The following is a 14,375-nucleotide window of genomic DNA, read 5'->3' on the forward strand; positions in this document are numbered from 1 at the left end:
GAGGATCCTAAGCTAATTTGCCGGGTTAGTCGTGTGCCCCTATATCTAGATAGAAGCTTATATATTATAGAACCGTAGCCGGCGCGTAAAGTATATTAGATTATACTTTTCTAGGGTAAACCGAGCCCCGTACCTCCTAGCCTAGTCCTCGTAGATCTTGTGCTTCTCTTCTAGTAGCCTATAGTTCTCCTTAGTCGAGGAAGACTACGCTAGGATGTTTATGTCGTCTACGAAGCCGCTCGTAGCGGTGTTCTAGGATTCTAGGGCTAGGAGTAGCGTCGCTATAAAGAAGAGGAACAGAATAGGTACTAGCGTTAAGCCTTACGGGATTCTAGTGTAGACTACTTAAAATGGGCTTCTATACTAGCCGACTAGGATCGACGTACTACGGTTTTAGAGGTAGGACCGTACGAAGTTAACAAGCCACTTAGGGAGTCCTTTCGACCTTAGGATATAGAGTAGCCGCGGGTATAACACGTAGTCGAAGGCTCCCGATATGTCTAGGCTAAGTAAGGAAGCCACCTTGTCCCTATTCTTATACTAGATGGCCTTTACCTAAGAGGTAATAAGTTCTATCGCGGATAGCGTCGATCGCTATAGGCGCGTACCTATCTAGGTGTCCGGGAGTAGGGAGTGTTCCTCTACCGCCTCGGAGAGTCTCGTTATAACTAGCTTCTTAAGCGCCTTCCTAAGAGTGTTAAGGAGCGTAATTAGGCGGTACGACTTTACCTACGTATAGTCTTCCTTCTACGGCTTACGTAGGACTACTATCGTCGATTGTTTAAAAGCTATCGGGTGGTACCCGGTCTGTAGGCAGGCATTAAAGATCGCTATAACTACTAGGGCTAGTTGATCTCTACACTTCTTTAGTAGCTCGTTTAGGATCCTATCCGGCCCCGGGGCTTTCTTTACCGGCAACTTTCTTAGTATAGCGGCAACTTCTCCCTCGGACACCTCCTATTAGACCGCGATACTAGGGGCTAGGGGGGTAGAGCTATTTATGTCGCTTAGATTAGCCTCGAATAGGGGTAGGAAGAACTTACTAGCTAGTAGACGCGCCTTAGCCTCGGGGTTACTAACCGGGCTACTAGGCGATTATAGCGCTAGGATAGAGAAGGAGGGGCCCTATATAGGGTCCTATCGGGCCTATTTCGCTAGCTTCTATATCCTCGCTAGCTTGCCGGCGATTGCTTCTACTATAGCTCTCTAGCCGACTACTTTCTCTATCTATATTATAGCTTTCTTCTATTAGTATGCCTCCCTATATACGTTCTAGGCCTCCTCGCTATAGCTGCTCGTCTATACCCGGCGGGCTCTCCTTACTTCTCTTACTACCGTAGTATACTCCGGCGTCTAGTATAGTTTGGACTATGTCGTTAGTTAGGCAAGCGGAACGTAAAGTAAGGTCGCTTTTCTTATTTCGTCTATCAACCCCTAGACTGCTTCGTCTATCTCGTCTTTACTATTATATTACTACTACGCGATCTAGACTAGCCTCTTAGAGTTATCGAGGTACGCCTAGATGTTGGCCTAGTAGGCCTTTCCCTAGTTTAGCTTAGGGGTTCTCGCTAGTATACGTTATATCTATATCGTAATAGAGGTCCTGACTAGTATATAGTCTAACGACGCCTCGAGTTTATGTTCGATCCTATAGTAGGTTACCGTATAGTAGTAGCTATCTAAGATCTAGGAGAGGTCGATCGTACCTTAGAGTCCCCCTCTCTTCTAGGTGCCTAGGTCCTTTAGGGTATTAAGGGCAATTACGTTACTCGCTATTAAGTCGAGTACTTCGTCGGCTATAGGGTGCGGCTATATAAGGCTTTCCTAGGAAGGGTAGTATATATTAAAGTCTCCTACTATAATATAGTAGCCTTATCTCTTAAGCGTACTATCTAGGTGTCTATAGACCCTAAGGTCGCGGCTAGACCTCGAGGCTAGCGGTTATATATATAGGTTGTGTATCTAGGTACTACCTACGTAGAGGGAGGTAATATCGCCCCCGCCTTCTTCGTCTACGTAGTACACTACCTCCTAGTCGGATTCTAGTATGTCCTTACTAATATAGAAGCACGTACGGGGTCTACCGTCGCCTCGTAGGTATGTCGTGTAGCCTAGTGACTTGTAGGTCGTTAGTCTCTTATAGTACGGGTTAATCTATAGCTCCTAGATTGTAAGGACGTAGTGGACGCGCGGGTCCGCCTCGTATAGGAAATGGTTCTAGACTATATCCTCGCTATAGTTGACGTTATACTAGATAATACTAAGCGTGTCGAGGCTAGTTATCGGTATCGACAATTATTTCCTCTATATCGTCCTATATCCTACTACCCTATACGTCCTAGTCTACGCCTATCGGCTATATACTAAAGGGGAGCCGGGCCTAGTTAGATTCCCTCGCCGTAGCTAGTAGAGCACGTAGCCTCCCGTACGCCCTAGGTTACGTATCCTTTATATTGTTCTCGGCCCTAGGGCGCTTATGCCCGACCGCCGCTAGTTAGTTCCGGTATAGGCTAGCCTTACGGTCGCCGTAGAATCTTAGGGCGACGGTTCTGTTTGTAATTGCCTTGTTTTTCGCTAGTTTCCGCTATAGGCATTCGGTACTATACGATAGGTAGTGCCCCGGATAGTTCGCGTACCGTCTCGTAGTCGATATATAGTCCCTAGATATATAGTCTCCTATACAGTTCGAGTAGGCCTACTTGTTTATACACGTATAGGTTTGGTGTCTATACTGTTAGCATTTGAAGTATTAGAGGACACGAAAGGATAAGGAGTGCTTTTCTACTATCTTAAGGCTATATTGCTAGACTAGGCCTTATTCTATCGCTAGATCCGCCGCTTTCGCGTCTTATAGCTATACGATTAGCGCCGAGGCCTTCTTACCTTCTAGCCATTTCCTATAGAGCTAAGTCGCCTTCTAGATTAGAGAGTTAAGAGTGACCGGGTTGTCCTCTTAGAGAGCGCGTAGGTGACCCTAGTTAGTTAGGTCAAACTCCTTAGGTATATCGTAGACTAGGATCGTAAATTGTTTCGTTAAGACCTTCGCTAATACCGCAACCTTAGATGCCTACTATAGCTATGCCTCTAGGTGCCTCCTAGTAGTAGTAGAGCTAGTATAGATCTGTAGAGTGCCGTTAGACTGTTAGTTCACTACGACTACCCCTAGTTAGTTAATTCGTTAGGCGAGCTCCTTGTTCGATAGCTTCGTAACTTCGGCCTAGTCTTCCTTTACTATAATGCGGATCGTAACTATATCGTGCGTTAGGCGTAGGCCTAGTATCGATACCGCGACCGATACCTAGCTATAGGGGTATTAATTCCGGGTAGCCTTACTAATCGCCTAAGACGTCGTCCTTATTTCTTATTACCCTCGGTAATACGACAGTACAAGCGCCGTACGTAGCTGAGTAATCATTACCTATAGAGACCGGTAAGGGAGCTGATTATTAGTTTCTATACTTTTTGCGTCCTCTATAAGTTGCTACTAGTTATCTTAGGGGGGCTTCGCCTATAGGGCCGTAGGCGCCGTTAGTACCGTAGCCTAGGCTACTATTGCCTAGGAGTTACCTAATGTAGCTAGGCACCTCCGCGGCGTTTAGAGCTGAAGAAATAGGGTGAAGAGAGCTTTAAGCTGTCTAGATTGAATAAGGTAGAACTCCCTTAGTCCTAGGGGTAGTGGCCTGCTTTATATATCGTTAGAATAGCCTTAATAAGAGCTTTCGAATGTGTCTTGTTTTAGCGCCTCCCTTAGACGATTCCTTCTACTATATTACTTAAGTATATAAGGTAGATATATAGTATAAGGTGAAATAGGCTAGATATTAGAACGAGGAGGATAGTAAGACCTAGTAACCTATAGAGGATATACTTAAACACGTAGCCGCCGCTATTATAGACTTTTACTATAACCGGCCGGAGTTGTCTACGCCTATAGGCTTCGTAGCTCTATCTAACTAGTCCCTACTAGCTACTTAGGTACTCGGGCTTAACACGATTAGGGTCATTCCGAAAGACACTGTTACGAATAAGTCGCCTCGAGCCTTACCTCTAATAGAATCTACTCCGTATATGTTCGATACTCGAGTAGAGCCTATAGAGCCTATAATAATACCTAACTTTAGTTATAAGGATTATACGCGAGTACTAGCCGAAGATAGACTTAGGTCAAGGGTAAGCTAGCTAACTAGGTAATATGTTTCTCGAAGGAAGCCGGTCGAGGATAGTCTTAATAGAGCGAATACGATATTATCGGATAACGATAGGGCACTAGAGGATAGTTAGGCGTTCGCGCGATTATAGAGCTCGATAGGTAAGTAGCCTTATAAGGTAGATAACGCTTAGAGGACTAAGGCGTGTTTTGGGGGGGGTACTATTACGGGTAGCCCGCGACCCCCTACTATAGCTACGTCGGCCCGGCTGATCCGCGGACCTTCCGTATCGGGTTAGCGCGGCTTGGCTTTACTTTATAACTTCGCCGCGCCTCGCGCTCCTCTTTCGTAGCTTCGTAGAACAATAACTATCTCGTTCGGACCCTATAATACGCGCGCCCTTATACCGTTATATAAGCCGAATAGCAATACTAGACACTCGTAGATGCCGTATCGTGTCGTAAACGCCGTTAACTACTCGTACCCTTTAGCTATCCGTAACTTATTAAAGGCTACTATAATATCTAGCTTCGTAAAGTACTTCTTGCCGTATATACGGTTAAGCGTCTCTTATATTAAGGGAATCGGATACCGGTTCTTAATAGTGATCGTATTTAATCCTCTATAGTCGATATAAACACGTAGCCTACCTCTAGGCTTACGTACTACTAGTACTAGTATAGGAGACTAGCTCGTCTTTTGCCCTACTTTCCGTACCTTCCCTTTAGATATTTACTCGTCTAGCTATTTCTTAACTACCTCGTTCTCCTTCTTAGCTAGGCCGTAGGGCTTGCGGTATAGTAGCTCTTATAGACTATTAGGCTTAATATAAATCTTATAATCTATGCCTAGTCGGTAAGTTAGGAGTCCTTTATAATCCTTAGCTAAGAAAGCGTCCGTAATATCGTAGTATATCGGCGGTAACTTCTCCTTCGGGTTATAATTGAACTGCTTGTTTAAGAATTGGTCTAGATCATTAGTAGCTATTATACTTAGCTTAAGCTCTCCGCCGTCGCTCTTACGCCTAGTAGGCATAATATAGAGGTACTTAGCTATAGGCCGGTACGCGTACATCCCCTACGCGCGTTAAGAAACGTCCTAGTAGTCCACTTCTTTATCGTCTATATCTTCTAGGTTATATAATAAGACGTTTAGCTCTACCCCTCCTACTATAAAGCTCGCTACTTCTCTAGTAAAGGGCTCTAGTCCGTACCGTACTAGTGCCTACTTCTTCTTCTCGCGGTAGTTTAGGGATTATACTATTATCGATATCTTATTCCATAGATAGTAACTAAAGTAGTAATCCGATCTAAATGCCACCTCGCCTATCTCCTAGAAGATGTTTAGGTTATACGCTATAAGCTACGGTAGGCTAAAGACGATATTATATTCGAGGTCGGTGACGTAGTATAACATTTGCTCGTAATAATCGCCGATAACTACGTCTATAAGGGCCGCGTGTGTAATCTACCGTATAGTGGCCGTTCTATCTCCTAGTATTAGTCGTTAGCTTTACGTTAAAGGGATTACGGGTATTGTGTATTTACGTATAAATTTCTAGTTAAGAAAGAGAGAGGTAGAAGTAGAATCTATAAGGCCTCGAGCCTTTCTATATTATATTATTACGGGTAATACTATATAAGGGTGTATAGCTAGCTATTGTTTATCTAGTACGTATACCGATATCTTAAGCTCCTTACTATAGTCTATTACCGTCTCTTACATTCCGTATCTCTTAATCTTATACTCTTTCTATCCTAGGAAGTTCGGGTAACTACTATCTACTACGCTTAGGTAGCGGTCGTACTATTTCCCTACTACGGATCGGTAGCTAGGGAACTAAAGTTTACGTTCGGATTCGGCGTAGTATTACGTAGACGCGGTAGGCGGTAGTCGCTATCGTACCTATATATTAGGCATTTAGGGTTAGTCGATACGTAAGAACCTATACGGTAGCGGTAGTACTTACCCTACTTCTTAAGGTCTTCGCGCTACTTACGGTTAAGCGTAGGTAGGTTCTATAGATATATCGGTAGATCCTCCTTCTTCTTAGTACTAGTATACTATAGTAGGCGCTATACTAAGGCACCTACTATACCGGTAGCGGTACTAGTAACTACGTTACCGTTATTCTAGTTGTTCTAGCCGCTATTACCGTTCGAGTTACTATTACTACGGGGGCGCTCCTTCTACGGGTATAGTCGATCTGTCTCGTAGAAGCTCTCGTCTAGTACGGTATACTCCTCGATAACGTCTTATATACTATCTAGGCGGCGGTCGACTTCGCGGTCGCCGAAGGTCTTAATAAAGTACTTACGGTTTAGTCGGTTACGGTATAGCATAAGCTCGGTCTTATCGGTCTATAATATCTAGGCGCGTAACTTCGAGTAGCGTATATAGAATACTATAAAGATTTCGCCTTGTTCTTACTTATAGGTAGCAATATTAACTATAGCCTTAGTTCCTTTATTACGTATACTATATTAGCGTATTATCTAATCTAATAACTCTTCTCTAGTCTTAAACTCGTTAAAGGACTACTGTCTAGGTATAGGGATCCTCGGCTTAATACTTCGCTAAGGATTACCTTACGTCTACCTATCTACGAAGCGTAGACTATCTACCTTAGTACGGAAGGTTGCTATAGTTAGCTTTAGGAGAACACTACTATACTAGCTGTCGAAATTAGGGTCATTATCGTTCTTAAAGTGCTTAGGGTTAGGCACACCCTTACCGATCTCTAAACCGCGGACCTTCTATATCGGGTTAGCGCGGCTTAGCTTTACTTTATAACTTCGCCGCGCCTCGCGCTCCTCTTTCGTAGCTTTGTAGAACAACAACTATCTCGTTCGGACCCTATAGTACGCGTACCCTTATCTATCTCCTAGTATTAATCGTTCGTTCTTCGTCAAAGGGATTAAGGGGGTTATATATTTACGTATAAATTTCTAATTAAGAAAGAGAGACGTAGAGGTAGAATCTATAAGGCCGCGAGCCTTTTTATACTATATTATTACGGGTAATACTATATAAGGGTATATAGCTAGTTATTGTTTATCTAGTATATATACCGATATCTTAAGCTCCTTACTATAGTCCGGTTCTTATATTCTATATCTCTTAATCTTATACTCTTTCTATCTTAGAAAGTTCGGTTACTAACCGCTATCTACTACGCTTAGGTAGCGGTCGTACTATTTCCCTATTACTATAGGTCGGTAGTAAGGGAGCTAAGATTCGGGTTAGCGTTCGTATTGTTTCGTAGGCGTAGATAGCGGTAGTCGCCGTCGTGACTATATATCGGGTATAGTCCTACGAATATATATCTATATTAGTAAGAAGGTACTAGTAGAGGACTAGTAGGCCTAGCCGAGAACCGATAGGGATATCACTATAGTGTAGCTTAAAACAACTTAAGGCTAGGTCCTAATCTATAGCGTATATAACCTACCTCTAGAGTCTAGAAGTAGTACATAACTATATACGCTAGGAAGGCTCCCGGAAGCAATAGACTAACAAAACCACAACATTGTAATAGGAGATTTCAACCTCTACTACCTAAAGTAGGGATCGGACTTCACCCTAGTACACTACTTCTTAGTAGGGAGGCTTATTAGTTAGATAGAAACAGCCTAAATAGACTTGATCACGCTAAAGGGAATAGAAACTTAGGCTAGAAACAACAGTTCTAGCACGCTAGACCTATACTTTATGTCCTACGCCTTAACACGACGGGTAGAAAGCTATATAGTTAATAACTAACTAGAGTCCTTATTAGACCACTATCTAATCCAAACAGACATCTAACTTATAGTTAAGGAGGAGAGGGAACCTAAGAGGAGGCTCTACTAGAAGCAGGCCGAGTAGACACTAGTATAGTAGCGGCTAGAAGGCGAACTAGAACAGGTGAACATTAATAATATACATATAACGGAGGGGATTAACCAAGTAGTAGAGCAGCTAATAGAAGCTATACAAAGGGTAGCCTAGGCCTATATACCTAAGAAGAGATGGTCGCTATACTAGAAGCTATACTAGACACTAGAGTATATAGCTAAAGTCAAGGAGATAAGGAGAGTAAGAAGGAGATAGGAGTAACGACGTACCTAAGCAAACTAGGAAGCCTATAACAACGCGTACAAAGTAAAGAAGGCGTAGATCAGAAGAGATAAGACGTAGGAGTAGAGGTCAACTATAGGGATGATTATAGAACACCCGGAACAAATCTAGAGACTAGTAGAATAGGCTAGGAAACTAGACGAGGAACGAAACTCCCCGCCCTAGTTTCCCTTAATATAGGACTAAGACGGGGAAACGCAAACCACTCCGATAGGGAAAGCGAAAGTATTTATAGATCACTTCTTCGGGACTTAGGTAGAGGTAGACCTAAGTAACATCCTAGGAACATATATTCCTCCGCTAAGGGAGGCTAACTAGTAAGTATCTACTATAGAGATCGGAAATATTATTAAGTAACTAAAGGGTAACAAAGCCCTAGGCCTAGACAAGATCCCTAACTGTTACCTAAAAGCTAGTAGTAGCCTTATTACTCTAGTACTTACGCCAATCTTCACCTAGTGTATAAAGTAGGGGTATTGCCTAAAGGCCTTTAGGTAATTACTAACTTACGTCCTAAGGAAACCCTAAAAGGAAGACTATACTAAGTTGAAGTCATATAGACTAATTGCGTTACTAAACATACTAGGGAAGCTCCTAGAGAAGGTCGTAGCTATAAGGCTTACCGGAATAGTAGAAGAACATAACCTCCTCCCGGTAACGTAAATAGGGGGGAGATAAAAGAGATCTACCCTTATAGTAGTCGAACTGATCATAGAGCAAATCAGACATATCTAGTACTATAGTAATAATAAGGTAGCCTTACTACTTTTACTAGACATATTAGGGGCTTTCGACAACGTGTCCTACGTAAGGCTCCTATATATCCTTAGAATAAAAAGCATCCTAGCCTAGATAGTATACTTTATATAGTTATTCCTTAAGGACAGAACAACCTAGATCCTCCTAGGATCCTTTAAAGCCCCGTAGACCCTAATTACGAACACGGGCATCCTATAGGGCTCTACACTCTCCCCAATTCTGTTCCTCCTCTTTATAGCCGACCTGACCCTACTCCTAGAAACAGTAAATACCTTAGTATCGGGGTTCGTAGATAACATAAATATCCTAGCGTAGTCGGGGTCTATAGAGGAAAACTACGTACTCCTAGAGGAGAGACATAGACAATACGAAAAGTGGGTAAGAGAGCATAGGGCAAAATTCGTACCGGACAAGTACTAACTTATCTATTTTAGTAAGGTAAAGACAAAACACAACTTAGTAGCACTAGTAAAAATCTAGGGGTTCGAGACCTATCCTATAAGGGAACTTAGAGTCCTTAGGATATAGCTAGACCCAAAACTCAGCTAGGGACTATAAGTGAAGAAGGCGTAAGCGAGAGCGGATACTAATAGACAATTGATCGAGAGACTTACTACGTCAACCTAGGGGGCGACCTTTATAAAGGCCTAGACTATATACAAGGCCATTGTTAAGCCCGCAATGCTATATAGAGTAGCAATTTAGGCAGCGGAAAAACACATCCCGAAGAGAATTAAGGACCCCCTTAACAGAGCGTAGGCAGCCTGCCTAAAGAGAGTACTAGGGGCATATAAGTCAACCTCTTATAGGACAATAGAAATGAAATCAGGTATAGCCCCTATTAGGGAGTACCTCTAGGGCATAAGGTGTCAATACGTAGAGAAGACATTAGTATACCTAGCCTAGGGAACTATCTAAGTAGCTACTTAAAGGATAAGAACCTAGTAGGAGAGGAGGAGAAGACCTAACCGGCTATATATAATCCTATAGAAGGAAGTAGACCTAAAAACATTATAGGAAATCCTAGTAGCCCTTGAACAGAGAGAAGCTCTAAGGGAGCAAGCTAATATAGGGGACAAAGGGAAAAAGAAGTAAAGCTAAGTAGAAAGGATCGTAGGTCACCTATAGGAAACGCGTTAGAACTAAAAACCGGTGAGGCTAGGAGCCCTACTAGCGGCCAGGACCTTCGGGAGGTATAACTACCTTATCTACAAAGACCTGAAGAGGGCGGAAGCAAGTATAGCTATCTAGATTTGCTCTAAGCACATTGGGCTAAGAGTATACTTGTACTAAAGAAGAGTCCTAGGATACGATTCTAAACGTTGCCCCTATAGCTACCTATCCTAAAACCCGGAGTATATAGTACTAAACTGTACTAAGTAGGTAAAAGGGAGAAGCTAGTAGAGGGCGAAGGCAAGAGATAGGCAATACTAGGCTATCATCTAGAACAGATAAGATATAAGGAGAGTGACAAGATAGATCCTTAACGAGGACTACCTAGAGCAATTCTCCCTAGTAGTAGAAACGGAAAGGTAGATAGAGAAGAGGGAGAGAGAGAGAAGAGCCGGGGAAATAGAAGGGAGAAAGGGAATTGAGAGGAGGACATTACTAGGGTTACGGGCAAGGTAGTCATAAGGTAATAACTATAATACTAGCGTACCCTAAAGGAAGGAGAACGAAAGGACAAGATAGGAAAGAACGAGGAGGGCAAAGACGAGGAGGTTTTTATCCGTTAATCGGGTTTCCTACCTACATAAATAGACCTAAATAGCGAGAGACCTATATAGGCTATAGGGCACTAAAACAGGCGAATGAATAATCTATCTATCTATCTATATATCGGGCATTCGGGGTTCGTTAATACGTACGAGCCTATACGGTAGCGGTAGTACTTACCCTACTTCTTAAGGTCCTCCCGCTACTTACGGTTTAATAAAGGCAGGTTCTATAAGTGAACTAGTAGGTCCTCCTTCTTCTTCGTACCTACGTATTATAGTAGTCGCTAGACGATTATAGCGGTCGTACTAGTAGCTACGGCGCCTACGGTATTACTACCGTCCTATACGCCGTTATTATTCGAATTAGGGTTACTACGTAGACGCTCCTTCTATAGATATAGTCGGTCGGTCTCGTAGAAGCTCTTATCTAATACCGTACATTCCTTAATAATATCCTATATATTATATAAGCGTCTATCTACTTCCCTATCGCCGAAAGTCTTAATAAAGTACTTACGGTTTAGGCGGTTACGAAACAGTATTAGCTTAGTCTCGTCGGTCTACTCTATCTAAGTACGTAGCTTCGAGTAGCGAGCGTAGAAGGTAATAAAGGTCTCGCCCTACTCCTACTTATAGGTAGCGAAATTAACTATAGCCTTAGTTCCTTCGTTACGGGTACCGTACTAGCGCGTTATCTAATCTAGCAGTTCTTTACTAGTCTTAAACTCGTTAAATAATTGTTATCTAGGCACGGGGATCCTCGGCTTAATACTTCTCTAAGGGTCACCCTATATCTATCTATATATAAAACGTAGGCCATCTACCCCGGAGCGGAAAGTAGTTATAGTTAGCTTAAGAAGTACGCTACTATACTAACTATCGAAGTTAGGGTCGTTATCGTTCTTAAAGTACTTCGGGTTAGGTACGCTCTTACTAACCTCAATACCGCGTATTAGAGTACGGTTAATAGTAAATAGGCGTTCTAGAAGTTCGGTTAGGGGAGTCTATATACGGGTATTACGCGCTCGAGAGTCGCGACCGTTATTATTATTAGGTCGTAGACGGTTTCTATTACGTCCTCGGTCGTTATTACTATTACCGTTATTATCGTTACTACCGCCTCCGCCGCCGCCGCCTCTACTAGTAGCTTTACGATACTTACGTATTAGCTACTTAAGTAAAGTCTCGCGCGGAGGTGAATAGGAGGGTCGGCGACTAGAGCGGCCCTTACCTCTATTCTATATAGTGTCTTTAGTAGCTTAGAGTCGAGTCTTTAGATTGTTAACCTCCTTCTATAGAGCCTAGTTCTTAGCTTCGGCATTCTATAACTTCTTCTTCTCCTTTTTATAAATCTCGCTAAATTGCTTATATAGGTTATTAGCCTCCCTATACTTCTTCTCTACTTCTTACAACTTTACTAGGTTATAATCCTTCTTACTCTTTAGGTCTACGGCCATCTTCTATATTATAGCTTCCTCGCTTCGTAGTATCTTATAGATACGGTTATACTCGGTATATAGCGTAGTGTACTAGGTGTTCTAGAGGTTATTAGCTCGCTCTATTATATCGAGTTGTCTACCTTTAGTGATCGCTATATTTACTACCTATTGTCACGGGCAGCCCGCGACCCCTCACTGTAGCTGCGTCGGCCCGGCTGAACCGCGGACCTTCTGCATCGGGTTAGCGCGGCTTGGCTTTACTTTATAACTTCGCCGCGCCTCGCGCTCCTCTTTCGTAGCTTCGTAGAACAACAACTATCTCATTCGGACCCTATGGTACGCGCGCCCTTACAGTTTGTTCTACCTTACTACCCAGATCGCGGATCTAGGTAAGGGACGCGTAACAACAGGAACAGACAGAACCGCAGAACTCGAGAACGCGCAGAGCCGCATCAGAACACAGAACACGGTAAGGCGCACAGCGCGCAGATGCCTAGAGAACGCAACGCGGCGACACCATCAGCAGGTGGTCGCGCGCTCGTAGACAGTCAGGATACAGGCACCGTCACGCCTCCCCCGAACCCAGACAACATGACTTCACAAACAGCGAACGGCGGCATGCGACCGCCACCTAAGCCTAAGGGCAAAAGCAAGCAGCGCACATCTCTTTTCCCCGACCTCTCCTCTTTTCCTCAGAGTCAGACACAGGACGACAACCGGCGGGTCACAGTAGACACCGGTGTCGCGCTACAACAAGAGATTGATAAAGCTTACCAGAAGGCCTTCGAGCGAGAAGAAGGTGGTGAGATTGACTTTACAGAACTGTTCGAGTTCAAGCTCGAAGAGAACCCAGGCGGCGACCCAGACGAGGTGTATCTATCACTCGACGAGGCAGAACACATTCTCGCATCCGAATACCAGAATGTCACCCCAGACAACCTCACGACCCTTGCATCCCAACACCCGAAGACCACCCACGACTTCGTGCTACAAGCAGTCAACACGGCAATTACTAAGGGCAGACAACTCGATGTAATGGAGCGAGCCAACGACCTCCAGAACACCCAGTACACCACGCTGTACACCGAATACGACCGCATCTACAAGATGCTGCGAAGTGAAGAGCTTGTCACACAGAAAATGGCAGCAGATCTCAAGAGCAAGAAGGATTGCGACCCAGCTAAGTTGCAAGAGCTGGGGAAGAAATACAAGGAAGCCAACAACCTGTGCAAGCAGTTCAGCGAGATCTGCGAGAAGGAGAAGAAGAAGGCACAAGATGCTGAGGCGAAGAACCAGGCCCTACAACAAGAAGTCGATGACCTGAAGGCTCGGCTTGAGGCAGGAGACACCACACAGAACGGAGGTAGGGGCCGCTCAGGCCGCCGACCCTCTCGTTCCCGCCCACGCGAGACCTCACTCGAGCAGCTATTGCGTAGGTATCGCGAAGCTGCTGGTGGAGGGGGCGGTGGCGGTGGTGGTGATAACGATAACGATGGAGACGACGATGACCGTGGCGACAATGGCCGAGGACGTGACAACGACCGTCCGCGACCAGGACCCAACAACAGTCGTGACTCGAGAATGCGCAACACCCGCACCCAGACACCACTGGTTGACCTTCCAGAACGTCTCTTCACCATTGACCGCACCCTCACTCGCGGCATGGAGATCGGCAAGGGTGTGCCCGACCCTAAGCACTTCAAGAACGATGACGACCCCAATTTCGACAGCTGGTACAGCAGTGTTCTCCTAAAGCTGACTGTAGCAACCTTCCGCACTGAGGCAGATGGTCTGCGCTTCGTGTATGGGTGGACACAAGGTGATCCTCAGCGAAGCATCAAGCCGAGGATCCCTGTGCCTGGACAGCAGTCCTTCAACGAGTTCAAGACTGGAGAAGAGTTATTAGACTGGATGACACGCCAATATGGCACACGCAATGAGGGAACCAAGGCTATGGTTGACATTGCTACCTGCAAGCAAGAACAAGGCGAAACCTTTGTAGCCTTCCATGCCCGCTACTCGAAGTTGCGCGCCTGGATGTCATGGACCGATGAGACCGAGCTCATGCTGTTCCGTAACCGACTGAACCGCAAGTACTTCATCAAGACCTTCGGCGACCGCGAAGTCGACCGCCGCCTAGACAGCATGCAAGACGTTATCGAGGAGTGCACCGCACTGGACGAGAGTTTCTA

This window comes from Fulvia fulva, chromosome 1 (assembly GCF_020509005.1).
Source record: "Fulvia fulva chromosome 1, complete sequence".
NCBI classification, from domain to species: domain Eukaryota; kingdom Fungi; phylum Ascomycota; class Dothideomycetes; order Mycosphaerellales; family Mycosphaerellaceae; genus Fulvia; species Fulvia fulva.